Genomic DNA, 25,924 nt, shown 5'->3' on the forward strand with positions numbered 1-25,924 from the left:
AAAAATATTATGCCCTTGAATTTCCCTTGAATAAATGTGGAATTCAGTTGTGGAAAGTAAGCAGTGTGCTTAATTGCTAGAAAAACAATGCTGGAGTTCAGCTGCCTGAGGAAAATGTCACCTATCTAGAAGTATTTTTTCTTAATCTCCTATACGTGCAGATTATAGTACTGGTTTTCAAACATAATCTGTTCCGGAAGTCTGTTTGACTTCTGAAACGTTCAGAAACCAAGGATCAAAGGGCTGGTAGCAAAATCCACTGAAAAAATGGAGAAACACACCTTAGAAGCCATTTGACTTCTGAGGTGCGTTCAAAAATGGAAGCATTCACTTCCGGGTTTTGGGCATTTGGCTTCCTAAACGTTCGGCAGCTGGGACATTCGAAAACCAAGGTTTGACTGTAACTATAGTTATCTGTGAAGTGCACTCTAAGAAGAGCCCTGCTTGATCAGATGAAGAACCTATCAAATCTACCATTCTAGTTGCCACAGTAACATATGGCCTTTGAACTTCAGAGGCCCCTGACAGGCTTCTCCTCAGTGAATTGGTACAACCCACTTTTAAAGTCATTTAAGTTGACCATTACCACATGCTGTGGCAGCAGATTCCATTAAATGATGCACTGCATGAAGAACTATATCTTTTATGTTCATTTTCTTTTCAGTCCTCCACCAGATAGCTGCTCAGGGGACAGTTTCATCTCTTCCTGCTTTCTGTGTCTGAGCCCTGGCATAGTTCAGTGAGACAGAGCTGTCAGGTTCCTATAACCATAGATGGAATCTTATGTGATCTCTGTGCTATGAGGTCCAAAGGCTTCCTGCCTTGATCTTTGGTAAATTGTATGGTTTGAGGAGGTGGAGAGCTAGAAGACACCAGAGTTATATTTTCCCACATATTGCCTTAATATGTGGAAATTACAAGTATAATAAACAGAGAATGACCATTTCTCAACTGTTTCAGTCACCTAGAAATCAGTTGTTTGGTTTTAGGCTGTATCTTGGTGAATGAGCTAAAACTCTTTTGTAGGAAATGGAACCAGAACACCTGCCATATTGCCTTTTTTTTTGCCAGGAAGCTCAACTCTTAGGTACTTTTGGAATTTTGGAAAATTCATTTTAAAAATTCTGCCTCCTTTGCCACTTACTGGGGTGTGTGTGTGATGGGTCACCATTTTATTGGACAGCAATTGAATACATATGGTGCTTTTACAGAATGGAAGAATTGTACCTCAAGTAGCTCATTATATGGACGAACTGTAGTTTAATTAGCTCATTATACTCAAGAGGTACAGTGTTGAATACTTGTCCAAAGAAAGACCAGTGACTGAAGTAGGCTTCTAAAAAAATATTAACTAGCAGTGTGCCGTTGTATGCAATTCTATTTTTAAATCTGAAATGCTACAATTTTTCATATTTACATTTTAAAAATAAGAAAAGTCTTGCAAAACCCCAGATGCTTTATTCAAAAAGCAAACACAAAGGTTTATTATGCATCCCATGCTATTTTTGGTGTGTGTGTGAAGGGGAAAGCAGAGATTAACAGTTCAGCCCTGTGAATGTCTAATCAGAAGTAGCAGCACAATCCTAACCATGTCTACTCTGAGATAAATCCTATTGAATTCAGTGGGGATTAATCCCAGGTAAATGGGGCTAGGATTAGAGTCTAGCTACTACTGAGTTAAACAGGACTTGTTCCCAAATAAATATGCTTATAAATCAGCAAAATGATTCAGTGAAAGCAAGGTGCAAGGACAATTTCATTCATCTCTCCCTTCTATTAGTGGGTCAGTTTTGTGCATTTTTGGTTAAATAACTGTTTTTTACAGCCCTAGCAGAAATATGTTTGCTTGGACAATTTGTTATTTGGCATTTGTGCATGTTTTGCAAAAATGTATTTTGCATGTTCAGACCCAGAGACCTCCCCCCTAAATAAAGTCACACTTGACTCAGATTTTAGTTTTGGTTTTTGGCAGAATTTAGGCCACAACTTTATTGATTACAGAAGGTGAGTGGTTGCATAGGCTCTGGTTCGACTAGCTCTGCTGGCTTCTCAGTGAAGTGGGATGAGGGACGGAAGGGGCTCTGTGTAAGGGCTCTCTTCCGTCCCTCCTCCCGCTTCCCTGGGAAGCCAAAAGAGCAAGAGGTGCTGTGCTGCTCTGCTGACAGCCGAGAAAGAGCGAGAGCTGCGCAGTGGCTCTTCTGGCTTCCCAGCGAAGCTGGAGGAGGGACGGAAGGGAGCAAGCAAAGCGAGAGCCACTTACATGGCTTTTGTCCCGCTTTGCGCAGCTCTCACTTTCCTTGCCCATCTCTCCTCCCACCTTGCTGTAAAGCAAGCAAATTACCTGTCCTGGTGTCTCCTCCTCCTCTTGTACATTATTGTCAGGAGCATCTTATGGAGCGAAAAATATGGTAATTGAGACAGGTTACATGAAAAATTGCCTACCTGCTGGATCCTCATTGGACCACTGCTGAGCGCACCTGCCGAATGAATTGAGGCAGGCAGGAGAGGGCCTTTTGGTGGTGGCACCCTAGTTATTGAACAGCAGCCTTAGAGTGAATTGCATGGCACCTTCTTTATGGTATTCTCAACCTCAGCTCAAGATCCTTTTCTTCACCCAGAGCCTTCTAACAACTTAGTGTTTTAAATCTGGACTTCACACATATCTGCCCAAAATATCAGGCTTTGGTGCTGCTTTTATTGTTTTGTATCATATTTTTAATATTGTGTTTTATTCTGTTGGGTGGCCATACAATAACAGTGAATAAAAAATAAAGATTTCTATCCCTTCCCAATAGGTGAACTGTGCTGTAGCAGCTGATTATAGCAAGCTTCAACTGGTTACGAAGGCTCCCTTCAGGACCGGAATATATGCATACCTTACCCAGAATTTGGCACTACAAAATAATAGAGTTGCAAAAATGTTACAGTTTGGAGTCAGTAGATGTGAATGTCTCTGTTGAGGTGCCAAAACTGATCTATTTGAATGCACCAGCTAATGAAGATGTTATTGTAAAAGGCTGAGTATTGATTGCGACTGTTTGATATGCCTGACAGAGAAATGATAGCAAGACTGTCTCTACTCCACCTGTAGTATAATCCCATGGTATCAATTTGTTTCCCTAAATTGTCAATTTTTGCAATACTTTGAAGTTCTTTTAAAGTAATTCCTTTGAGTCATCCTACCAGCAGAGGTGTATGTAAATGAAGCAAGCAGTGTACTAGATGGATCTGGAATCTAATGAGTGGAGCATGGGTCGTTAGATGAGTTCGTGCTTCAGGTTATGTTTGTCAGACCGGCTTCCTGCCACAGCTAGCAGGAGACAGAGATAAGGGTGATCTCCTATGTGGAAAACACAGAGCAGCCTCTTTTTGTTACTTTAAGCTAATCTGACCAGGAAGCTTTCATACCTCCAGGACCTGCGGTGAATAGCAGTTATGATATTTCCCTTCCCTAGAATGCCACAGAGAGATGGATTGGGAGGTCTTAGGGTCCCTAATATAGATGTGCTTCTTCTAGATGCTTGTTCAAGGCTTGACATCCCTCACATTCAGAACTTGCTGTAGGCCAGGGTGGCAGTTGTACAACCTTAAGATCCAGCCCAGAACCCAGTTTAATTTGAAATTTGGGTTCAAGCTTTGGGTTTAGTCCCTTTGACAGAACACTGACATGGGAAAAGACTGCTTGAAGATCATAGGCACTGACCTTTTCACCCAGAACCTGGTTTTCAACAAACTTCAAAAGCCAAACCCTAACTGCACATGACTTCCTTTCCATGGGCTATATCATAGACGGCTTAGAGGACAAAGCTAGAACTTTTCCAACAGTCATTCATTCTTTCATCTGGTATTTTCCATCCCACTGCAATGGGTTTATTTTGCACTAGTCTTTTTTTCATTTCATCATCTGCTGATGTTGAAATATACATATTTTTTTATTCAGCCACCAACAGACATTTACAGATCAATTATCTTCTCTTTATGTTCTCCTTCAAAGTTAATGAATTTCCAGAGGGGTAGCCCTGTTAGACTTTTGCAGCAAAAATGGCAAATAATCTTGTGGCATCTTAATGACAAAGTCAATGAAGTGACTAATGTCCCATTATCACAAAGCCATCTATGACTGCAGTTCTAACTATGTCTACTCAGAAGTAAGCCTTAGCAGGACTAAGTCCCAGGTAAGTGGGGTTATGATTGCAGGTTGATTTCAGTAGAAATTTGTCACCCTTCATTCAGGCATCAAGGAGGAACAGTTTGACACCCTGTTGGTATTTTGCTTTTTGTGTCCTGGATGGCAGGAACTACCTCTCCACTCAGTGTAATGCCACTTAAGCACATAAAAGTCCTTTTTTCATGGCAACATTCTCTTTCATAAACATTTATTTTATTCAGAAAGTGGTCGTCTGTGTGTGTTTGCTCAAGCTAATTTATGTTTAAATGTTTGTAGTAAACATGATTTAGTGTTTGACAGTTTTCAGTTCTGTTTTGTGCACGCCAATGTATTCTTTTTGTGTGAAAAAGAACAATGTGTTCTATTAAGGTCTGCCTCTAGAAAAGAACAACATAAGTTAACAAAATTTCAGGGTACGGTGGTGGTGGGAGGAAAGCAATGGGGATTTGGCTGGGAGTGGGGCAACAATGCAATCCTAACCCCAGTTACCAAAGTGTAAGGCCCAATGAATTCACTGAAACTTACTTCTAAGTAGACATGGTTGGGATTGCAGCTTTAGTGCATATAGACTGCCTCTAGCAATGAAGAGCTTGCCCAAAGTCAACAAACACTTCATTAAAAAAGCAACGAAGTACCTGTTGGGACAGAACAATTAGACCTGTGAGTTTTATTCATAAGCTGCCCTGCACCCAGTCTCTTTAGGGGATTTGATAATATTTATTGTTATTATTAATTGCCCACCCTTCATCCTAAGTCTCCATGGTAAGTTTACCATTAGTAAATGGTGCTGAAAAGCAACACAGTGGCTTATATTACAGACTATAGGAGAAACACCAAACCCAGACTCCATCTCCCTTGGGTCTATTCCTAGCTTCTAAATTAGCGAACACACAAAACAATCTATAAAGCTTTTGAGCCAATGTCCCTATGTGTTCATTTGTTGCCAAATATAGACAGGCTTGTAAAGATTAGACATGACTGGCTAAACATAGATCAAACAAACATTTCCTCTCCTTTTCTCTACTCTACATCTATATAACATGAATGCATTGTCTAGTAACCTGAAGACCTAGTAACCTGACTACCCGCTCCCCTTTTTGGTGATAATAATTGGATGCGTTTGAAGGAAAGAGCTATTGTTGATTTTGCTTCTGTACTCTGCTTTAAATAAACTCCAACTTTCCTATTTGGAAATCAGGAAAAGCCATCCAGCACTTGCTCCCATTTGCTTTGTTAGCAATGAGGGGAAGGGTTGTAGCTCAGTGATAGAGTGCCTGGTCCTAAGTTCAGTCTGCAGCATCTCCAGGTGGGGCTGTAAATGTCTAAAACCCCCGTGAGCTGCTGCCATCCAGTGTAGACAATGCGGGTCTAGATGGACCAGTAGTCTGACTCAATATAAGGCAGCTTCCTATGTTGCTAAGAGAGAGACATGAATGCATGCACTGAATTCAAATAGGACATGCAGGAGGGCTATGAGAATAAACAGCACAACAGCTTTGCTTTTTTGATGCTTGCTCAACCGAAGAGTTGTGTTTTCCCTTGCCAAAGTACAGCAATCTGCATATTTCTAATTCTGAATTGCTGGCCTTTGTTTCTTTACCTGCCTTGTTTCCTAATGGCCGATTCCTGTAGAGAGCTACTTTAATAATGACTGGGAAGGATGCTGTACGGTGTGTCATTTGTTTGAGTGTTTGCACTGTCTGTATTTAAGATGCTGAATACATTTGCCATTGTTTTTGCTTCTGCAATCCGACTAGCATGACATACCTAGGTTTGATGAAGACAATTCATTCTCCTGCCAGAATGCTGCAGCAAGCTTGAGATTTCCAGGATGTTGGAGCAGGAGATAAGAAGGCTAAAACAACAGAACAACAGCACAATAGCAGAGAAGAATTGCCGGTCAAGTGAAATGAATCAATAAAGCCACAAATTCCAAAGGGGTGTCTGTGTTCGTCTGTTGTAGCAAAAACAACAAAGTTTACAAAGCCAACACATTGATTAGAAGCCATTTTGGCATATAAGTAGTATACCAATTCATATATAGAAATTTAAAAATAATAATTCTGGTATAAGCCAGGGATGGGCAACTTTTAGCGCTGCAGATGTTATTAGACTACAAGTCTCACTATTCCTGACTTCACAACATGCCTGTTATGACAGAAAGCTGACTAAATTCCTTACCATGACATTTTTGATTGGCTGCATGGAGTAGTTGGGAAAGGCCAATTGGAGACCACCCCAAAAATTCCTACTCAGCTCCTAATGACAGCTGGCTATTCCCATTCTGCAAAAGGGGTGGCGTGCCAAGCTAGGTAAAGAGGATGTGGTGTGGATGGCTTATAAAGCTGACCCCATACCAAGAGACTTGTGATGTCTTTCCTGAATGGGATGGAGGCAGACATGTCTCACAGCAAGGATGCAGGGGCTGGGATTCTTGGGAAAATGCATCCCTAGATATTTTAATATGCACTGCCTGCTGCTTTCTAAGTCTTTTGATGCTTACAGGTTTGTTATCATTTAAATGTATGACTGCTGGGCTTCTTCCAGATACATTCATGCCCATTTGTTTGCATGGAGGTGATACGACAGCTGCTTTTTTCATGGGAAGGTTATATGATGTCACAGCACCCAGTGCTTCCCTCCATCACTTTCCTTTCCTCAAGAAGTCAGGTATCTTTTAGGGAAGCAGCTTGTTGCACAAGAGCACCAACACCAGTTTAGTTGCACAACCTGGATTTCCTGGCATGAATCCCACCTGCAAAATAGCACCAAGGCCACCTTATTTGGGTTGGATATGAGTGCAGCGTCACATGCAAACATACTGATGAGCAGAGCCTTTCTGGTTGACGTTAACTTCTTGACTATCAGCACAATGTCTAATTTCAAGTGTGTCTGCTAGGGGCTCCAGAGAGAGTGCACACAAAAGCGGAGACAAGAGGCTGTCTTCTTTCATTCCCCTGTGTGACAAAAGGCGTTCATGGTATTCATTTTGATCACTGCTGCGGGTCCCTAATATAGATGTGCTTCTCATACAGCTTTGCTTCCACCCTCTTCCTTTTGTTTAGCATTGCCAGTAAGAAATGCCATTCCAGGTGATCACTTTGTGGGCATCTCAAGATAAAAACTAGCATATCCCTCCTTTTCTGCATTACTGGCATTCAGGACATTTGTCTAAGAGGATTCACAATCTTTCTATCTGGTATAAAGCCGTTTTGTTCAGCTTGCACATAGTGTGAGATAAAACAACTTGCTCTCATTCAGGGGTTGCCAACGTAATGTCCTCTAGATGCTGTTGAACTACAATGCCCACCATCCCTGGCCTTTGGTCATGCTAGCTTGGACTGATGGGTGTTGTAGTCCAACAACATCTAGTGATCACCATGTTGGCTACCCCGTAGTTGCAAGGGTGCCATGAAACTGGCTGAACAGCTATATAGGCCTGTACACCCACACGTTTTTGGGATCTTGCCCAGCTTTCAGCACTATCATCAGCCTTGAGTTTCTGGGTTTCACCCACTTTCCAGCCTGTGAGACTAATACACATGTATTTTTTAAAAGAGCCGCTGGTGATTTGTGATTTTTTTAAGTTTGGAAAGAATTCATTCACTTTCTTGGTGGGTTATTTTTTGCACAAGAAAGTACAGTGCTTAGGTTTTAAAGGCTGTACCCATGCCTTGTGTGAATAAGCTTGGCTATCCCTACCATCAGATGCATCTGAAGTACAAACTGGGTGAAGAATTCTCTATTGATGTTTTGGGTGGTGTACACTTTCTTTCCACTTGTAGAGGCCACAGACCATTTTTTTCTTTACAGTATTTTTAAAAAGGTTTTCATTTCATAGCATTGGATTAGGATGTTTATTCCCAAATGCATAGTATTTATTGGCCATGGTTATGTTAATTTTTATTTACCTGTAATTCCTGCCTCTTGCTGATAAGCTTCCTACATATTCTGTTGCTGACTGTTCTTTTGTGCTTATTTTCCAATGCAACAATTTCTTTAGTTATTAAATCCTGGACTATCACTCTTTGAGTCCTGGTGGTGCTTAATTCACTGGTGCATTGCCCTTTATAGGCATTAAAAAAAGAGATGAGTAGCTCATTGAAATCAATGGGAGATTTTTCCATTGATTTCAAGAAGCTCTTGGTAGGGTCCTTAACTAGCTGTGCCTCCATTATGGCTCAGCATGGGTGTTTAGAAAGACAGACCCTTAAAATATACCCAGCGTGCATTACATGCCCTGATCTTTTATATTTTCCTTTAGAACATTCATTTTACCAAAACAAGTTGTGATCTCTCTGCATAAAGGTTCTGTGAAGTAGATTTTACATTACAACGGTTGCTGGGGAAATTCTCCTCTCCTCTTCTTTTTTTTTTAATATTCAAAAGGAGTGAACATGCCTGTCTCATTCTGGAACATTGCCCAATTGACAGTCCCTTTGGGAGCTCTATGAAGAGGCTAAGTTCATGGTAGATTTTTGTGGAACATATGATTTTCATGTTCATTAACCTATCAGAAAGGAGTTGATAACTCTCGGTGCATCCCTTTTTAAGTTGGAAAAAAAAAATCTAGCAAAATAGGCAAAAATACATGGATACTTCCCTAAGCCTTGCATAACTCAAAAGTGGCATATTTCAACGAATAAATGAAAGGTCCTGAGATACGAGAGTCAAAAGCAGGTTCAAAAGCTTTTAGATCAAGAGTGCTATGAAATGGCAGATCTGCCATGGGAGGTAGTTGTGGAAGCTTTCGACAGATCAGATTCCACCCAAATAAAGCTGTGGCCCTATTGAATCCAATTACACCCTTCATGTTTCCCATTTGCCTCGAGGGGAACTATAAGGATCTAGCAATCACGAGTGACAACACCGAGCCACTGCAATCAGGAAATTGCACTGGCTGCTGATTTTATATTGCTTGTGGATGCAGATAACACCACACACTACTGTAACTTGTCAATCACTGTTGTAGTTTTAATTCACAGGCACCAGATTTCTACTTTCCTTTACCGTAAATGACTTCCCTTGCCTTCCCAGACTCTGCTTGGACTCTCTCATAAATGCATTTGTAAAAGAAATGCTGATGATACAAGAGGAAATAAATGCGCAAGGTGGGAAAGGACACCATAAGGGAATAGGATTTTAGAGTGTGTGAGGGGAAATCTTACTTCCTGGACCACACCTTGTTTTCACTGAATGATGCTCTACTCTCTTGGGCCACTGGGGCAGATGAGACAATGTGACCACTGGAATAGAACCCCTCACTGTCTGCCATTTATGAGTATTCTGTGCAAGGAGTACTGATGCTTGACTAAACATCAGTGCATAATGCTTCCCCCCTAAGTCTGCAGTCATATACTCTCTTACCTGGGAGTATGTTCCACTAAACCTACTGGGGTTTATTTCTGAGTATTTCTGAATAGAATCTAAGGTTGAAGAACACTGCCAATAGAACACTCCCTAGCAGACTTTATTTCCCAGTATATGGTCAACAGTGTCTTTGGGTTTGCATGTGTGTTTTATCGGTGATGCTGTTATGCAAGGATAAGAGGTGATGGAAAGCTTTACTTGAACGCTTTGATTCACTGCAGACATGGTTCATCCTCCCAAATTAGGTGAATATGTAGCCTGCAGGGCAGATGAAGTTACTTGAGCCAGCAAATTATATAGCTTGGTAGAGAGAAAATCAGATTGCGACTTTTCCAGTAGTATGCATGGTACAGAAATAATCAGGAGTTCCATATTTATGGTTTTAGATACATAGTTTAGATTTAACCAGACTGCTTCTACAGAACATGATCTCCCTTGGCTGTGATATCTAAAGCCCCCCTAAGATTGATTTTAAGTTAAATGTGTTGAATTATCTCATCCTACTTCTGAGCCTAGCAGAGCTTGCTTTGTTGGAAAGCTCTGTAGAGAGGCGAAGCATGAATATATACAGAGAATAAATCATTCTTGTCCTAATGAGCAAGTGCCTGTCTGGTCTATTTACATCCCAGGATGGTGGGAAGGGATGCATTGGTGGGGCTTTCAACTCAAGCCTCAGGCCACACTCTAGCAGAGAAGGATATCAAGAGCACATGCAATATATTCTACAAAACCTTTTCCTCATTTGTAATCGATGGTGGTTGCAATCCTGAACATGCTTACTAGGAAGTAGGCAACATTAGAAGCATAGGAATCTTATACAGACTTAAATTCTGAGCCAACATGCCTACAATTGCACTGTAAGGCGAAGGTCCTATTCACCAAGGGTGGGGAACATTTTTCAGCCTGAAGGACAAATTCCCTCATGGGCAACCTTCCAGGGCCCTTTGCAAGCCTGTGGTGGGCAAGATCAGAGTCAAAGCAAGCAGAGCAATGCCTGTGCTCTTGCCTTTGTAGGGTAAGCTACATCCCACCCAACATGAAAGTCAAAGGTTTGGCAGGCACACAAATTTCTCCATCCAAGCAAGCTAGAGGAATGACCACAGAATCATTCCAGCCAGACAAAAGCACATAAAGATGGCATGGGCCAGGGCCAGTGAAGGAAATGGTCTGGGGAAGGTGGGTGGCCAAGAAAGAATGTGGGAGAATCCTGAGGGCCAAAAAGAGAGGCCTCAAGAGCCCTCCTGGGCCCGAGGTTCCCCAATCCTGTTCTATACATGTACTTGGCACCAAGTCCCATTGATATCCCTGGGCCTTCTGGGTAGACATATATACTGTAGAATGGTGCTGCATGTCATTCATGTTCTAAATGCCAATTCATTTCAAAAATAAGAAAAGCTGAGGAAAGAAACAGGAGAACACAATAAATATGAGTTGGGTGGAGGAAGATCTGTGATTTTGCTTCGAGCAACCCAAGTTTGAAAATAAATCATGAGTATGAGTATGAAAAAAGTAAACTAGGTTTGTATGACATTTTAACCATGCATTAGTTTGGGTGCCTTTGGCAACGAATGCAGCAAAAAAATGCTTTAAATGGATAACTAATAAAATAGTAAAATGAGAAATGGGGAGGCGCTTACCACACTGAAAACATATATCCTTATCAGTAAGAGGTTGATGTTCAAAAGGTAACATCTCCCATAAGCTTTGAAAGAATGCAGGCTGCAGTCCTACACACACTTAGACGGGAGCAAATCTTGTTGGACATTGGGCTTTACTTCTGAGTGGGCATGCATGGTAGATCAGAGTGAAGTTCTTTATTGTGGGATCAATGTCCATGTCCCAGAAAAATGACATATTTCTGTACTTTGAACATTCTGGTGTACTTAGTGATTCTTCAGAGTGATTATTCTGCCCCTCAAGCATCCTTCTGGTCTGAAAATGCTATCCTCAACAGTGTTAATATAGATGTTTGAAATCCTATTTTAAATGAACTGAGGAAAACATTTAAATTGGCCAGAAAATTAATTTATCCTTATGACTGATTTGTTGACCACCACATGGTCCATCAAAATCAGGGGGATTATATCAGAACATGGTCTTGTCACTTTTTCTATTTCATGTGGAGCATACTCTTCTGATTTAAGAATATTGTGGTTCTAGTAAATACTGGCACAAGATGTCAGGCAGCAGGATATCAATCCTACAGAATGCCAACATCATTACTTTACAGCGAGTGAAGGTCAGTGGGTGGCTGCTGGCTTCCACCTCCTTATATTTTAAAGAAAGCTTCCTGCTCTGCTTCTGTTGCACTGAACTAACAAGTTAATCTTGGCTCTTAAGCTTTTGCATGCAGCTTCCACACATGGCTGGTTATATAATGGTGCAGCAGCACAGCATGTAGAGGAAAAGGAGGAGGAGGAGGAGGGAGGCAGTAGCAGAACCAAAGCAATTCGCACCATTTCACAAACATAAATTCAGCTTGGGAGTGTGGCAATTAAAATGAGTCCTCCTGAGCCAGTCACCTGCCTTGGATTGCTTGTTAGGACAACATGTCCAGATGGTTCGTAATATAAGGAACAAACATGTTCTCAACCCAAAGACATTACATACTTGGGATTCCAAAAAGCTTCCGATGAAATCCCTCACCTGCAATGTTTACAGCCAAGGGGTTAAGTGACAGCTCCTCTTATGAGAGTCACGTATTGGGTGAATGGGCAGGACTAAATGGACAGTTCTTGCAGAAGCAGAAAAGCATTCCACACATCCCCTTGTCCCAAAGCCCTGTGTTGGGGCTGGTGCTATTTAATTTGTCCCAGGGACTGCAAAGCTGAAGGAAGCACATTCTGGCCTCTACCACTGGCTGGAAGAAGGAGGATCACTGTTAGGTTCCTTCCTTTGCCTCCAGGGAATATCAAAATGGCAAGGGGGAGGCCAGCCTGCCCCCCTCCATCCAGCTCAAGGAGCCCACTTCCCTCCTCCTTGTAACCAAGACCTAGCACCTGCCACTACCTTTTCTTCTTCCCTCCCAATTCCATTTCCTTTTGTGCCATTTCTTTTCCTGAAGAGCACGATGGCATTACTTTAAATAACGAAGTATTTTGTGTAAAAATGGACTGCAGTCAGGATGAAAATGGTATGGCTCGTAGGGTCCCAGGTTTGCTGATTATATGGAAATAGGTTGGTGAAAACCCAAGCAGAGAGTGAAGAATTGCAACAGGATTTCTCCACTGGCTGACTTGGCAACAAGACGGCTAGTTAGGTCCCGTGTAACTTCAATGTAAAACTATGCAAATTGGGGAATATACAACATATAAATTGATGGTGTCTGAACTGTGACTAACCGGGTCAACCATATTGTGGTCACAGTGGAGATCTCAATGAAAATGTGAACTCAGTGTGCAGTGAATGTGACAAAGGCAAAATTGGTGCTCGGTAATCAGAAAAAAGGGGTGGAAAAATGCCATTATGCTTTTTACATCTCTAATTTCCTCATCTCAGTAAATATGGTAGAACTGGAAAAGATGCAGAAATGGGGCAGCCAAAATGCTTAGATTGGAGGAGGATAAAGCATTAGAGACTCTCTAATGTAGGAAAAAAGACAACTAAAGATATTTCTTAAATGATGTGTAGAAAGTGGGTAGAGGGAGGGGAAAAACACCTCCTTCTCTCATAACACTAGAATTCTGGATTATCTAATGAAACTGATGGACAAAAGAAATCATGTCTTCACGGAATGCATGCTTAACTTAATAGTCAATCAAACACTGTGTGGTTTGCTGGCACAAGATGTGATGATGACTTCTGAGTTGGAGAAAAAGGGGATTTGACAAATTAATCAAAGGTAGGTTTATCAATACCTACGATCCATGTTAATTTCCTGGTCAAGGAAGCTGAGGACTATAGAATAAAGACAGCACAATGCACCATAATTCAGCACCACAAGAAAATTTACAAAATAACACACACCCTTGAATAATATGCAAGACTACCAGCATAACACCTTTTCCAAGCCACAAAAGTAATATAATGAAACAACAGCATATAATAATTATCTCCAGGCAATTTTGTAGCCCGAGAATGAGGAACCTGTCCCTCCTCAGATGGTATTGGCCTTCAGTTCCCATCAGCCAGCATGGCTAACAGTCAGGGATGATGGGAAATGTAGTCTAGTGACACTGACAGAGCCACAGATTCCACATTTCTGCTGCAGACAAAGACATCCAGGACAGATTGCACAATGAAATCCAGAAGGAAGTGTATAAATTTGAGCTGGTCCTCAGTGTCATCTTCAGAGTGATCTAGGCAGAGGCTACTGTGGCAAGGGAACAGGGAGAAGCCAAAGGCAACTAGCAAGAGCTGTGTAGAGGTCCTGACATTGCTTCTCCTCTTTGATTGACTGGACATAGCAGAAGTTCCTGCAGAGCTACTACAATGTCAGTACAAGTCAATGAAAAGCTTTATAACACGGCAGCAAAATGACACTGGATGACAGCTGATGGAACTGATTTCCATTCTTTAGAAAGCTGTCGTGCAACGACCACTAGTAAATTAAAGTCGGGGGAGATCTCATGCCTTTATTAAGGGACAATTTCCACAGCAATTCAGTTGCCCTGTTTGGTAGCGACTAAACAAGACTTTCTGCATCTTAATTGCTATCTGTCTATCATATAAACTAAAAGGCTTTTTAAAAGCAGGTACCTTTTCCTCTAGATAGTAAAACCTGAAAGCTAGGCTAGATTTCCTCTCTGTTAGGCAAAAGCCCAAATTAGAGAACTATTCACAAAATATAGTGTAAAACACCTAGAGACAAATACTACCCCCTAAATCTTTTCACTTAAGCTTTGACTTTTTTTTGGCCAAATTTCTGTCCAGTGAGAACTTCAGCACAAAACAAAGTTACTACATGAGCCTTGAATAACAGTTTATATTCAGATATTGAAATACAAGAAGATTAAAAGGAAAATAATATTTTAAATGAGGTTTTTCTTGTTTTTAATGCTTGCTCACTACAACCTCTCCAACATAATCCTGCAAGAAAAAAACTGGAATCTTCATTGTCCTCCACAGATGGCTGGAGACCAATGGATGATCACAAAATGTCCAGGTCTGGATCCAAATTAGATTACTGGGTCCTTTTACTCAGGGAAAAACTCCTTCCACAAACAGAAGAACAACTTTGGATTCAACACCCTCAACTGCAATGATCAAGGCATTGGCTTATTGGCCACAGCTACGAGACTGTGGCTCACCAGAAGACAGGACCCTAGACCAGAGGAGGTCATCTGGACCCCATCCTCATTTTTCTGGATTCTCCCATGCAGGCTGGGAACAAAAGGATCTGGCAGGAAATGCCCCAGAGCCCTCTTAGGGCCAATCAATACCATACATTTAAATCACATCCAAAGCATATTAATCCCCACAAAAGAACCCTTGGGAACTGCAGCTCTGTGAGGGGGAAGTTCCCATGATTCTTTGGGGAATGTCATACATGTGTGCTGGAGATGCATAGCATGGATCTGGCCTCAGCCACCTCCATAGAGAATGGGGAAGGGAGCAACCTGCTACTTCTGACTGAGATGGTCCCCCTTCAGCCAGGCTCTCCCCAACCAAGGTGCTCACAGGGACACACAATTATATCATAGCAATGGATCTTTCCCCCCAGCAGCTAGGTCAGAGAGAAGTCAAGGAGCTATAGAAATTTTCTCCCAGAGCTGCTTAGGGAGAAAACACATTGACAGATGCTTAGGGTGTTGGTGGAGTAGAGGTCATATCTGGAAAAGGGCAGTGAAGGAAAAAGTGACTCACCGTCTCCCAGATCACCATCTCCTTGATCTTCAAAGCAGCCCTTCTGAGGGCAGCTCATAAGCAACATAAGAACCACAGGAGATCCTAACCAATTATATCCTCTGTCAGATCTGTTTTGGCCCTTAAATTTCAATGAGCCGAAAGGGCCCTTAATAGGGTTAAATCTAGGAAGAACGACATACTGAGGGTCGATACACAGTTCTGTTTCACAAGCAGCTTTAGTGCAGTAGAAGTAAATACGTAAGGTGGGAATGTGACAACAGCAAGCGTGTATCATGCAAGTCTAAACCATAATTGGCGGCTGCTTCCCATGACACAGATCTGCAGCGGCAAACCCAGGTATGCTTCTGTGTAATGTGTGAAATGGCCCTCACAATTTCCCTTTTTCTTATGCGACTGAAAAATTCTCCTCCTGATGGGGAGTGGGGGTGACGGGACCAGAAGGTGTCCTGCAATGCTGCAGCAGAAGCCTGAGCTGGATAAATGAATGGAGGGATCCTCTGATTAAATACTGCAGAACACAGTTGATTACACCATTGAATTAGCAGCTCGTTTTCTTGTCATTTTGTTTTTCCTTCCAGCCTTCGGCTTTCTTCTTTCAATCTATACATCATTGTTTCTGTAGGAAGAAACTTATGGGAAATTCAGCAGGAAAGAAGGCACTCAGCATCTATGGGTGAGAGGGAAAGGCATTCTCTGTTCTGAGCATCTGCAGGCTGTTTTTTCTCTTAGGACCAGATTTGGATGTCCTCATTCACCCACTTTTGTTCTGGAATGACCTGCCGTCGGTACTTGCTTTTCCCCAAACCCATTGCAAGGCCTCTCTATCTGCTCTGCTGAAACACTGGCTCCACCAGGCTCCTTCCTCAGTTATCATCTACTGCAGGCATAGGCAAACTCCAGCCCTTCAGATGTTTGGGACTACAATTCCCATCATCCCTAGCTAGCAGGACCAGTGGTCAGGGATGATGGGAATTGTAGTCCCAAACATCTGGAGGGCTTGAGTTTGCCTATGCCTGATCTACTGCATCCATTCCATATAAGAAAAAGGGCAGAGACAGAATTGTATGGCACGTCTATCAGCTCTGTCAAAATACTAGCAACTTTTGGTTTCTCGCCACCTTGAAATATTTCCATTCCAGTTGATCATTGCAATATAGTGCCAGAGGTTTTTTTCCCTCCTCCCTCCCAATCCATTTCCCTTTTGCGTTGGGTATTTTTAGGTTGTGAGCCTGAGGGCTGTCTTGACATTTGTAAGTGGCCCTGATGCCCCCTCCTCCTTTCTTTGCCTGAATTCAATAATGAAAATGCATTAAATAAGTAAGAAATAAATTTCCATCCCAGTAAAAGCCATGCTGATTTGCTGGCTGTGACACAGCCTCCCACCTATTTTGTGGGAATTTTGTAGGAAATTACCCTACTCTTGTCTCCCACAATTTTGTGGTGAGACAAGAGTATGGTAATTTCTCCCTGAGGTGGTACTTTCTCTCCCACTTAGCCCTTTCAAGACAAAGCAGTATTTCGCCATAACACCTAACAATCCCTGTGTGCAAGACACAGCTTCTTGCTCCCCTAGAAACTTATTTTATCCTGTCACCATAAGTAGGCAGATTCATTCAGGCCACAGCAACAGTAACATATGGGCTATGTAATGTCACAGAAGCTCATATAGCTTTGGTCAGAGCTTACTCCCACCCACCCTGAGGCACTTCACAGGAGATAATAAGAGATGGTAGAAACTGTCTATAAACTGTCCAGAAAGTTGCTACTTTTGTCATTAGACTATTAGACTGCTACAGAGGTCACAACTTGCCTGCTCCTCTCACCACTCACCAATTGTAATAAATTGGTTTGTTTATTTTATTTATCTTATTTTTATTTTACATCTCCTTTGAGTATGAAATTTCCATGGTGGCTAACAACAGAACATCATCATCATCATCATCATCATCATCATCATTATTATTAAAAAATAAATATACATGCAAACAATAAAACAATAAAAGCTAATTAAAGATGTAAAACATAAGCAATTGATAATAAAAACAAAAATTAAAGCACCTTCTATCAAATGCTTGTGATACTAAAATTGTTCAAAGCAAAGTTTACTTTATTATTATTACTTTCAATGGGAAGTAACATTTACCTCTCATTTCAGATAGTTAACATTCAAAACATGGAAATGATTCCTGGGTAAGTGTGATGTTTTAATGGTGCGCTCTGCCATCTGACCCTTACATGGACATGATTAATATACTTAGCTGAAACAGAGTATAATTTTCATCTAGTTCTCATCTGGCCAAGCATCCGATGTGAGGGCATTGTTAAGAGTTGTAGACGAGAGGAAATCTATTTCTCAGACATAATTTTAATTGTTTTGTCTTTGGAGTGATTTGTCTCCAGAAACGAATCCAAATTTCTCACTGAATGCACAGTGTAAAAAGATTTCGTTTTGACAAGAGAATTGAACATCTGTAGGAGGGCAAAATATGATTCCTATCTTGGCAAGTTAAAATGCTGGACTTATCAAAAACATTCTTTTTTTTTTAAAGTATCAGTGAATTCATTTAGTTTGGAGGTTGGATGACTATAGCAATTTCTTTCCTCCCTTCCTCCATTTCAATAGCATTTAAATTGTATTTGAATAATTTTATCATTAGACTATTAGCTTATGTAACCATAAACACTCACACATATGCTGAGCAGTTTTGTTATCAATGCTTATGATGGCTCTTTTTCATTCTCGTTTTTCAAGCTTCTATGGAGAGGGAGGCCATGGGAACCAATATCTTCTAGACCAATATTTTTAGCTGCTGTGTCTTATCTCTTTCCCACCCACCCCTTTCATACACAAGAAGACACGCTGTTCAGTACCAAATAATTAGGCTTACAGACAGCAGTTTCATGTTCCCAGTACCTTTGAGGTGCAAACTGTTAGCTTTCTATAAAGGAAGTAACAAACTGTGCTAGCAATATCGATTTCAAACTTGGGGCAGCCCAGTCCTGTTGGTTGGCAGGTATAGGTCCATATGTTGGACTGGATTGGAGAGAGATTTAGGCCCCAGAATCTGCCTAAGGGGCTATTTTCTGTTGGTTCTTTATTTCTTGCAGGGAACAACCTAGTTTATGTGGAGGGACAGCAGAGATTTAGTACCCGTGACAGTGTTAGAAGATGAATCCTTAACCCCTCACCCCCCACAACTAAGTTTTGGGCAATTTTCCCTTCCAAAGCAATGTATGGATCTGGTGTGGTTAAATGTTTTGCTGACCTCTGCTCCTTCCCTTGTTATACCCAGTGCTTCCCCCCCTAAATATATATATATATATATATATATATATATATATATATATATATATATATGTATGTTTAGGGATATTCTCATTTTCCTATTCATATTGAAATACTGCCCCTCAATGAGACCAAACTTAGATCCACAAAATGTTTAGGGGTATGCGTATCCCTGCCTCCCCCTGGAAAAAAGCACTGGTTATACCTGCTATGCTGATGCAGAAATTGATATTGCTGTAAGGAACTGAATACTGGATTTACACAAGTGTGCTGGACAGCATGAACATACCTGGCTTGGCAACTGCCTGGATGTGAGACTACCAGGGAACCATCTGCAAGCTACTCGGTCTTTTTGAGGAAGAGTGGGGCACAAATGGGAAAACCCCCCAGGAATCCTGACATCGCACTGCATTGAGGTATGTGCTGTTTGTGTGCGATGTGAGTATTTCATCACCCCACAGACCTAGTTGATTGTGCTTGTTTCTGAGGATGATCAGGACTGTTGTGTGACATTGATTTTAGTCAAATCAAAACGTTGACTTGCATTCTTTGGTCTCGGCAGAGTGTGGGATGAAGAACTGACGGGGCATAAGCAACATCCCTCCGGGCTCGATCATTCTGCTATTGCATAAGGTGTCACAGAAAAACCAGAGTTCATTGGGAAAAGCTGGTCAGCAGTCACAGATAGACAAGCACTTGCGGACAGTGAGAAGATGCAGTAATTCTTCCTTATGATTCTGCTGCCCAAATGCATTTTAAATCCCGTTTCCTCCTATCACCTTAATCCTTACCATTTCCTCCAAATTCCATGATATGAAAAAATGTATATTCTGTTGTCAGCATTATGTGTAACTAATATATACACTATAATCTGGTCATAGAATATGGAGTTTCTACTTGCAGTATTCTACAGAATTCATTATTTTCTACAGACTTCACAGAGACAAGGACATGTGTAGTTCCTGGTTGATTCCTTCCCCCCCCCATCTCTTTCTCCCTCCCTCCCTCCCTCCCGCCCTGCCCCTTAGATTATTTTCACTAAGTTACAGGGTGAGATAACTTAATGACCTATAAAAATAAGACATTTGATTACAAATACATATTTTAAATTTTTCTCCAGGTATATAAATCTTCAGTTTATTTCCCCCTCCACAAAAAATGTGTATTTACTGCTTGCTGTCTGTTGAAGACTACGTAAAGTACTAAAAGACAGTGTGTTTGTGAAATGTAAAAAACAAAACAAAACACACACATGCATTTGCACAGGGAACAGAATCAAAATGACTCATCGAAAGATTTCTTTCCTAAATGAACACTATTATTTTCTTGTTTTCCTTTCTCTTCTTGATTGTCTTGTATGTCTAACAATAGAGAGAAATAATGGTAGCAAGAAACAGAAATAGAACTAGCAATGTCAATGTGAAATGATACTTATGTACACGGCTGTATTTTAGGGAGGCTCTCAAATAGTATGCAGAATAGACTACGCACTAGAGCTTCGGAAACACACGAAGAGCATTTATTTGCCTGCTATCTCCTGCTTCTTGTAACCACTTGAGAGCAGTCACCAACCAAACAGTTTTGTTGAGTGACCCAGGGCAGAGTTACTTGGAAGTTACTCCAAATTCAGTGTACGAAGGATTATGGCTGTAATCTTTGATCCAATTGCATATGTCATTTGACAATTGTTTGACATTCAGTGTTTAATCTGTGCCAGAAGGCCCTTTAGTTTATCTGTAAGATGCCAAGTCTGGAGTAGGTGTGGCCATAGATTTCTTTAGATTTCTGTGGTGCTGGAATGAGATTGCTTTGCAGACTGTAGCTGCAATCCCCCAGACATGCCCACCATTCCACCCACCTTCTCCATTTGTATAAAATACTATTGCAGCTTTTGCCAATCTGTTGCCCTCCAGATTTGTGGGACTACAACGCCCATCAGCCCCAGTCTGGAGCAGAGGTGGATTAAGGAGAGCGTGACCGGTTTGGTCACCCTGGGTGAGGAGCCTTGGTGGTGCTGCAGGGGACGTGGCAACTATGATTTAGAATAGGGCACAAGTGGCAGGGGGCGTCGCTGAAATTTGAGACCCCAAGGTCTGCCACTGTCTGGAGGACACCAACTTAGCAAGGGCTATTCCACTGAAATGATGGTTTCATTCTGAATACCTTCAGGGCCCAATTCTGTACTGACAAATCCTTGAATGAGGGGGCTAAAGTATTTGACAGGGACACAGCAATGTTGGAGGAACATCTGATATGCAACTGCCATGACAGGTCATGCTGGTCAAATGGCTATACAGGGTAGCATTGTGGGTGGCGCATGGGTGGCAGCACACAGCAGGAGCACATTTATGCTGCATCCTCTCTACCTCTTTGACTCATGGACAGTGCAACTCCTCCCATTGATTTCAATGAGGTGAGATTTTTTTCTTTGAAAATATAGCTAGCCCCACATCAGTGATGGCCCCACACATGTCACAGTGACAAAGCACAGGTTATGATGTAACTCAGAACCCAATCACACTACCATCAGTCTATAAACCCCACAAAGGGAGACAATAACTGAGGTGATAGGATGCTGTGTCTGGGATTATCTCTCTCTGGCCCAATGCTGCACACGCTTAAGGGTTCACAAAGGGAACTCTGGGGATGAGAAACAATGGAGAAAGGGCACCTTGCACACAAAGGGAGCACTCTGAGCAAAGCAGGCTAGCCTCGTTAGGTGCATGGTAACTTGAGCCCGTTGCTAACACATCTATGCCTAGATCTCTAAAAGGTACCTTGCTCTTGACTTCCTCCACACACAAACACATAATACCAAATTCCACCCCAACAACTGATGCTCATGCTGATGATCTATTAAATTTGTATACTACCCTTCATCCAAATATCAGAGGGAAGTTCTGGAAGTACCAGAACAGAGCATCCCATATGGCTAAGCAAGGGAAGGGGGAACATGGGCTGTCATGCCTAACTGCTACAGAAGTCTCCCATGTTTTACTCACTCCACCCTTATGTCACAGGCAAAAGTGTGCAGGAGTCATTCGCTTTCTCTGGATGTGGTGTGGATGTCATTTTGGGCTCCATTGCCAGCCCAGTCCCTTACTAGTGGGTACAGTAGCCTGGAAACATTTATGCATTTTTAAAAAAAAATCTCCTTGTGTGTTTCCCCATCTTCCCTCTCAGGCTGAGTCTGCGTTTGATGCCATTAAGCCAATCTGCCAGAATAGCACCAATGTGTCTCTGATCTGTGTGTGAGGTGAGTAGAGGATTGCTCTGTTAGGATGTTATGTCTGTAACTGTCAGCAAGTAAACCTCAGGAATGAGAATGGGTTTGTTGCTTTTGAAGCCTATTGCTTCCAAAGGTCTGTTAGAACTCCTAAAGGGGGCAAACAACAACGAGATAGGTATGTCTAGCCTGGAAAAGATGAGCTATGATAGCCATCTTCAAAGATCTTAAGGGCTGCCACATGGAGGAGGGAGCATGCTTGTTTTCTCCTGCTCTGGAGGGTAGGACTCAAGGCAATGGCTTCAAGTTACAAGAAAGGAGATTCTGACTAAACCTTTGGAAAAACCAGTAAGAGCTGTTCAGCCATGGAACAGACTCCCACAAGAGGTGGTGGACTCTCCTTCCATGGAGGTTTTTAAGCAGAGGTTGGATGGCCATCTGTCATGTATGTTTTAGCTGAGATTCCTGCATTGCAGGGGGTTGGACTAGATGACCCTTGGGTCCCTTCCAACTCTATGAGTCTATGATTCTATTCCATTTTCACACTTGGGAAACCATACATAGGCTCTAGGCAGGGCTTAATTAGTGCTTCACACTTCATATATATATATATATATATATATATATATATATATATATATATGTGATCCTTCTTCTTTAGGAATTCATCTATAGCACACTTTTGACGGTTCAAGATTTCTACCTGTGGGAGAGTGTAATATAAATGCTAGTGACTTTGATGTGAGGTATATTGGACAGAGAGTTTCTGTCCCATCCCAGATGCAATGATTTAAGACTAGAATACATTAGAGTCCCTCCTAGCCCTGTGGACCTGTAATTTTAGCACCATCCAATTAGTGGCATTGATATACAACTACCAAATAAAAGCAAAATGTAAGTTTTGCAGTTCTGGGCGTTCATGAACTTAACTGAGTGGTACCCACATAACCTTTTCATCTTCCAGGCTGGGGCAGAGCTGTGCTTTTTATGCAGACTGCGCTATGTCTGCACAGTGCATGCCGCAAAACTATTTCTTCACTATTATCTTGGGCCCTGAAAAGTTCAAGAGATAAGCCAGCATGGGAAAAACAACTCCATTTCTCTTCCTATCACATTTTAAAATTGCTTGATTGTTTCCACTTTCCAGGTACTGGAGCTGCTCTTCATTCCCAAGAACTCTTCTGATGCTGCACCACTGCTATGCACAAAGCAGATTAATCCCCCCCCCCCCGCAAAAGGGACTTGCATGCTGTAATATGTACAATAAGCCTCTCTCTTCCCCCACTTCACACCTTTCACTAGAATGCTAACTTTTAAACTGACCAAAGAGAGTTGGGAAAGTTTCAAGAAGCAACACCACGTTCATAGGGCTGAATGGAGTGGCTTTTCCATGTTGCACTGTCCATGGTGCTGATGCATGGTTTATGCATTCTATGCTCAGTTTAAGAGAGGGCAACTTGATCTTGCTTCAAGACGTCATCCCAAAGCCACAAACTTTCTCTACTAAATCAGTGGCGGCAAGCCTTTCATTATCCCACCCCGCCCCCCACTTACAACTGGGAAAGATACCCCCCCTACCCCACATGTTCTATGGAATTGAAGTTAATATTCCCTGGGTCGCCATGGTGATAGTGAGCTCTGTTCCTTCGAGCAAGACAAATTAGGCATCACCTCATTAGCCTAAAGACTTCTTTCGCTTGCTGCTTTGCACATCACAGAACTCTCTTGCTCCTCAAAAGATTCAGGAGGGAAATGGGTGCCACTGCATGACTGTGTGACATTGCGTCACAGTGCCACAGATGCCTTGTTCTTTTAATGACACCCCCCACTCTATTGTAACCATTGCTCTGCTATGATGCAAATTCAGGGTGCCATCCAGCGCCAGTGAAATCAGGCAGAATCCTGCCACGGGTTTCAGCTGGCACTCTCAGCCCTGCCTTTTCCCGTTCAAGCTTCGTGGGAATATTCTCTCCTTATATCCTGGATGTTGCCATGCAGGTCTTTATTTGGAGCATTCTACTGTTCCCCACACCAGCCTCCCAGGGCTTGCAATGTGGGATTAAGTACCCTGCTCAGTTACATAATTAGATCATGGTTTGTCTCCCTATCCTCATGAAGCAAACTAGCAATCATTTGTTCTTAGTAAACAAACAAATAGATCCAAATAGGTTCTCCAGATGTGGTTATTCTTAAAAATCCACCACAGCCTCGTAACTTGTCTGATTTCAGCCAAGAGGTTTTTGCCAGGGAAGGGAGAAGAGAGCCACAACTTTCAAGGATCTCGGGGCTGGGTGACTTTTACTATCCAATTATTGCTCCCCTCCCGATGCACATCTGGCTGCATGGACAGAAACCAAGCCAACGGAGATACCCGCCCCTTTCCTCTCTTTCTGGTAAACAGGATCGGAGAACAATTGATTCCTTCAACAACACAACACACACACGCCTTCCCCACAGCCTTCTCCACCAACATATCCGGAGTTCCGACCCAAAGGGAGAGAGAAACAGATCTGGAAGAAGTGGCCGGCTGCGTTTCAAGCCTCCCTCCACCACCTCGCCAAGCCTTTCCAGGTTTTCACCGGCGAACCAAGAAGAGGATGCGAAACGGACCGTCCCTTTGTCGCCATGCCGTTGGGACCTCCGTCTCCCAAAAGCACAACTTTGGGACGGGATCTGCTGGGGTGGGCGAGGGCGGAGGGGGAAGGAGCGAGGGCTGGATCCCTCCTGGGCTTCGCGCACGGCGAGAAGGAAGAAAGCTGCATTGCCCTACCTGTTCGGCGCACGGCTTCGCTCACTCGATCATGATTCCTCCCTCCAGGATCCAGCAGGGTGGGCGCGGGTGGGTGGCTTTTTTTGGGCGGCTGGTCGCTCACTGGAGGATGGAAGGTCGATTTCGAGCCAATGCCCGTCTCCAAGGAAAGGGCAGGCGAGGCGTTCCGCGTCTACAGCGGTCCCGCGCTGCTCTCCGCGGCGCCCATCCTGCGCGCTGCTCACCTGCCTCTGGATCCCTTTGGGTTTCCCCCACAAGCGCAGCCGGGCGAGAGGGCTGGAGTTGAGCGGGCGCCCGCTGGTCGCCCAGGCAGAGTTCAGTGGGATGGCGAAGGCATCGGATGGGCACCACGAGGGAAGGTGGGGAGCAGGAGGAAGAAGAAGAAGATCGGAGGGGAGCAAGAACAATAAAGCGCTGGCAGCGAGCAAAGTAATGGAGCGCTCAGGGACACGTCACGAAAGCCTGCAGCTTCAATGAATTCCGCTCGATCCCAGCCTGGGTTTCCAGTCGCTGGAACAAAACAAGAGCAGATAAAACTTCGCGCAGTGCCATCTAGTGCCGAACCGACGAAGTACAAGCTATGGCAGGTTCTCCCCACGACCACTTTTTTTTTTCCAAGGGGAGAGATTGTTTCCTTTTCAGCTTGGAAGAGACTAAATGGAAACTTTACTGCGTGTGCAATCAACCCGCTCCGTTTCCTGGGAACAGGTTTTTATTTTTCCTGAGCTGAGGCAAAGGAGGACCGACGCTAGATTCCTTGAAATAGGAGGGGGACATGTGGAATTCATAGTGTTTCCTTCCTTCCTTCCTTCCTTCCTTCCTTCCTTCCTTCCTTCCTCTCTCTCTTTTTCTAAAAAAGGCTGTGTGGGTTATCCTTTTTGGCGAAGAAAATAGGAACATTTTTGGCAAGGATAAAGAAATTGAGAGACATTAACCACATTGGCTGTGGCGAGTTGCACGCTGTGGTAGGATTTTGAAGCTTTGCTTGACAAGGTCCACACTGAAAAACGACAAGCAAGAATTTAGAGAAAGCTTCTGTCTATAAATGGGATAAGAAGATAGTAATGAGACTTTGTAGGGCAAAGTGGTGTAGATTTAAAAAATGATACAGGAACATAGGAAGCTGCCTTATACTGAGTCAAACTACCAGTCCTTCTAGTTCAGTTTTGTCTCCTCTGGCTGCCAGCAGCTCTCCAGAGTTTCAGGCAGGAGAGATCTCCCTCAAGATGCTGTGTGTTGAACCTGCGGCCTTTGGCATGCAAGACATGTGCTCCACCCCCTGGGCCATGGCCCTTT

At 42.7% G+C, this 25,924-nt stretch overlaps 1 protein-coding gene across 2 annotated transcripts in view; it reads right to left on the minus strand.

Moving 5' to 3' along the window:
- The window catches only part of KCNJ6 (potassium inwardly rectifying channel subfamily J member 6), a 118,286-nt gene extending 93,061 nt beyond the window's left edge, over positions 1-25,225 (minus strand). For both annotated transcript variants that reach the window (XM_053386703.1, XM_053386702.1), the window contains exon 1: positions 24,629-25,225. The gene's annotated coding sequence lies outside the window, so the exon portion shown is untranslated. The remainder of the gene's footprint in view (positions 1-24,628) is intronic.
- Between the last annotated feature and the right edge of the window lie 699 nt (positions 25,226-25,924).

The sequence above is a fragment of the Podarcis raffonei genome, chromosome 4 (genome assembly GCF_027172205.1).
Source record: "Podarcis raffonei isolate rPodRaf1 chromosome 4, rPodRaf1.pri, whole genome shotgun sequence".
NCBI classification, from domain to species: Eukaryota; Metazoa; Chordata; class Lepidosauria; order Squamata; family Lacertidae; genus Podarcis; species Podarcis raffonei.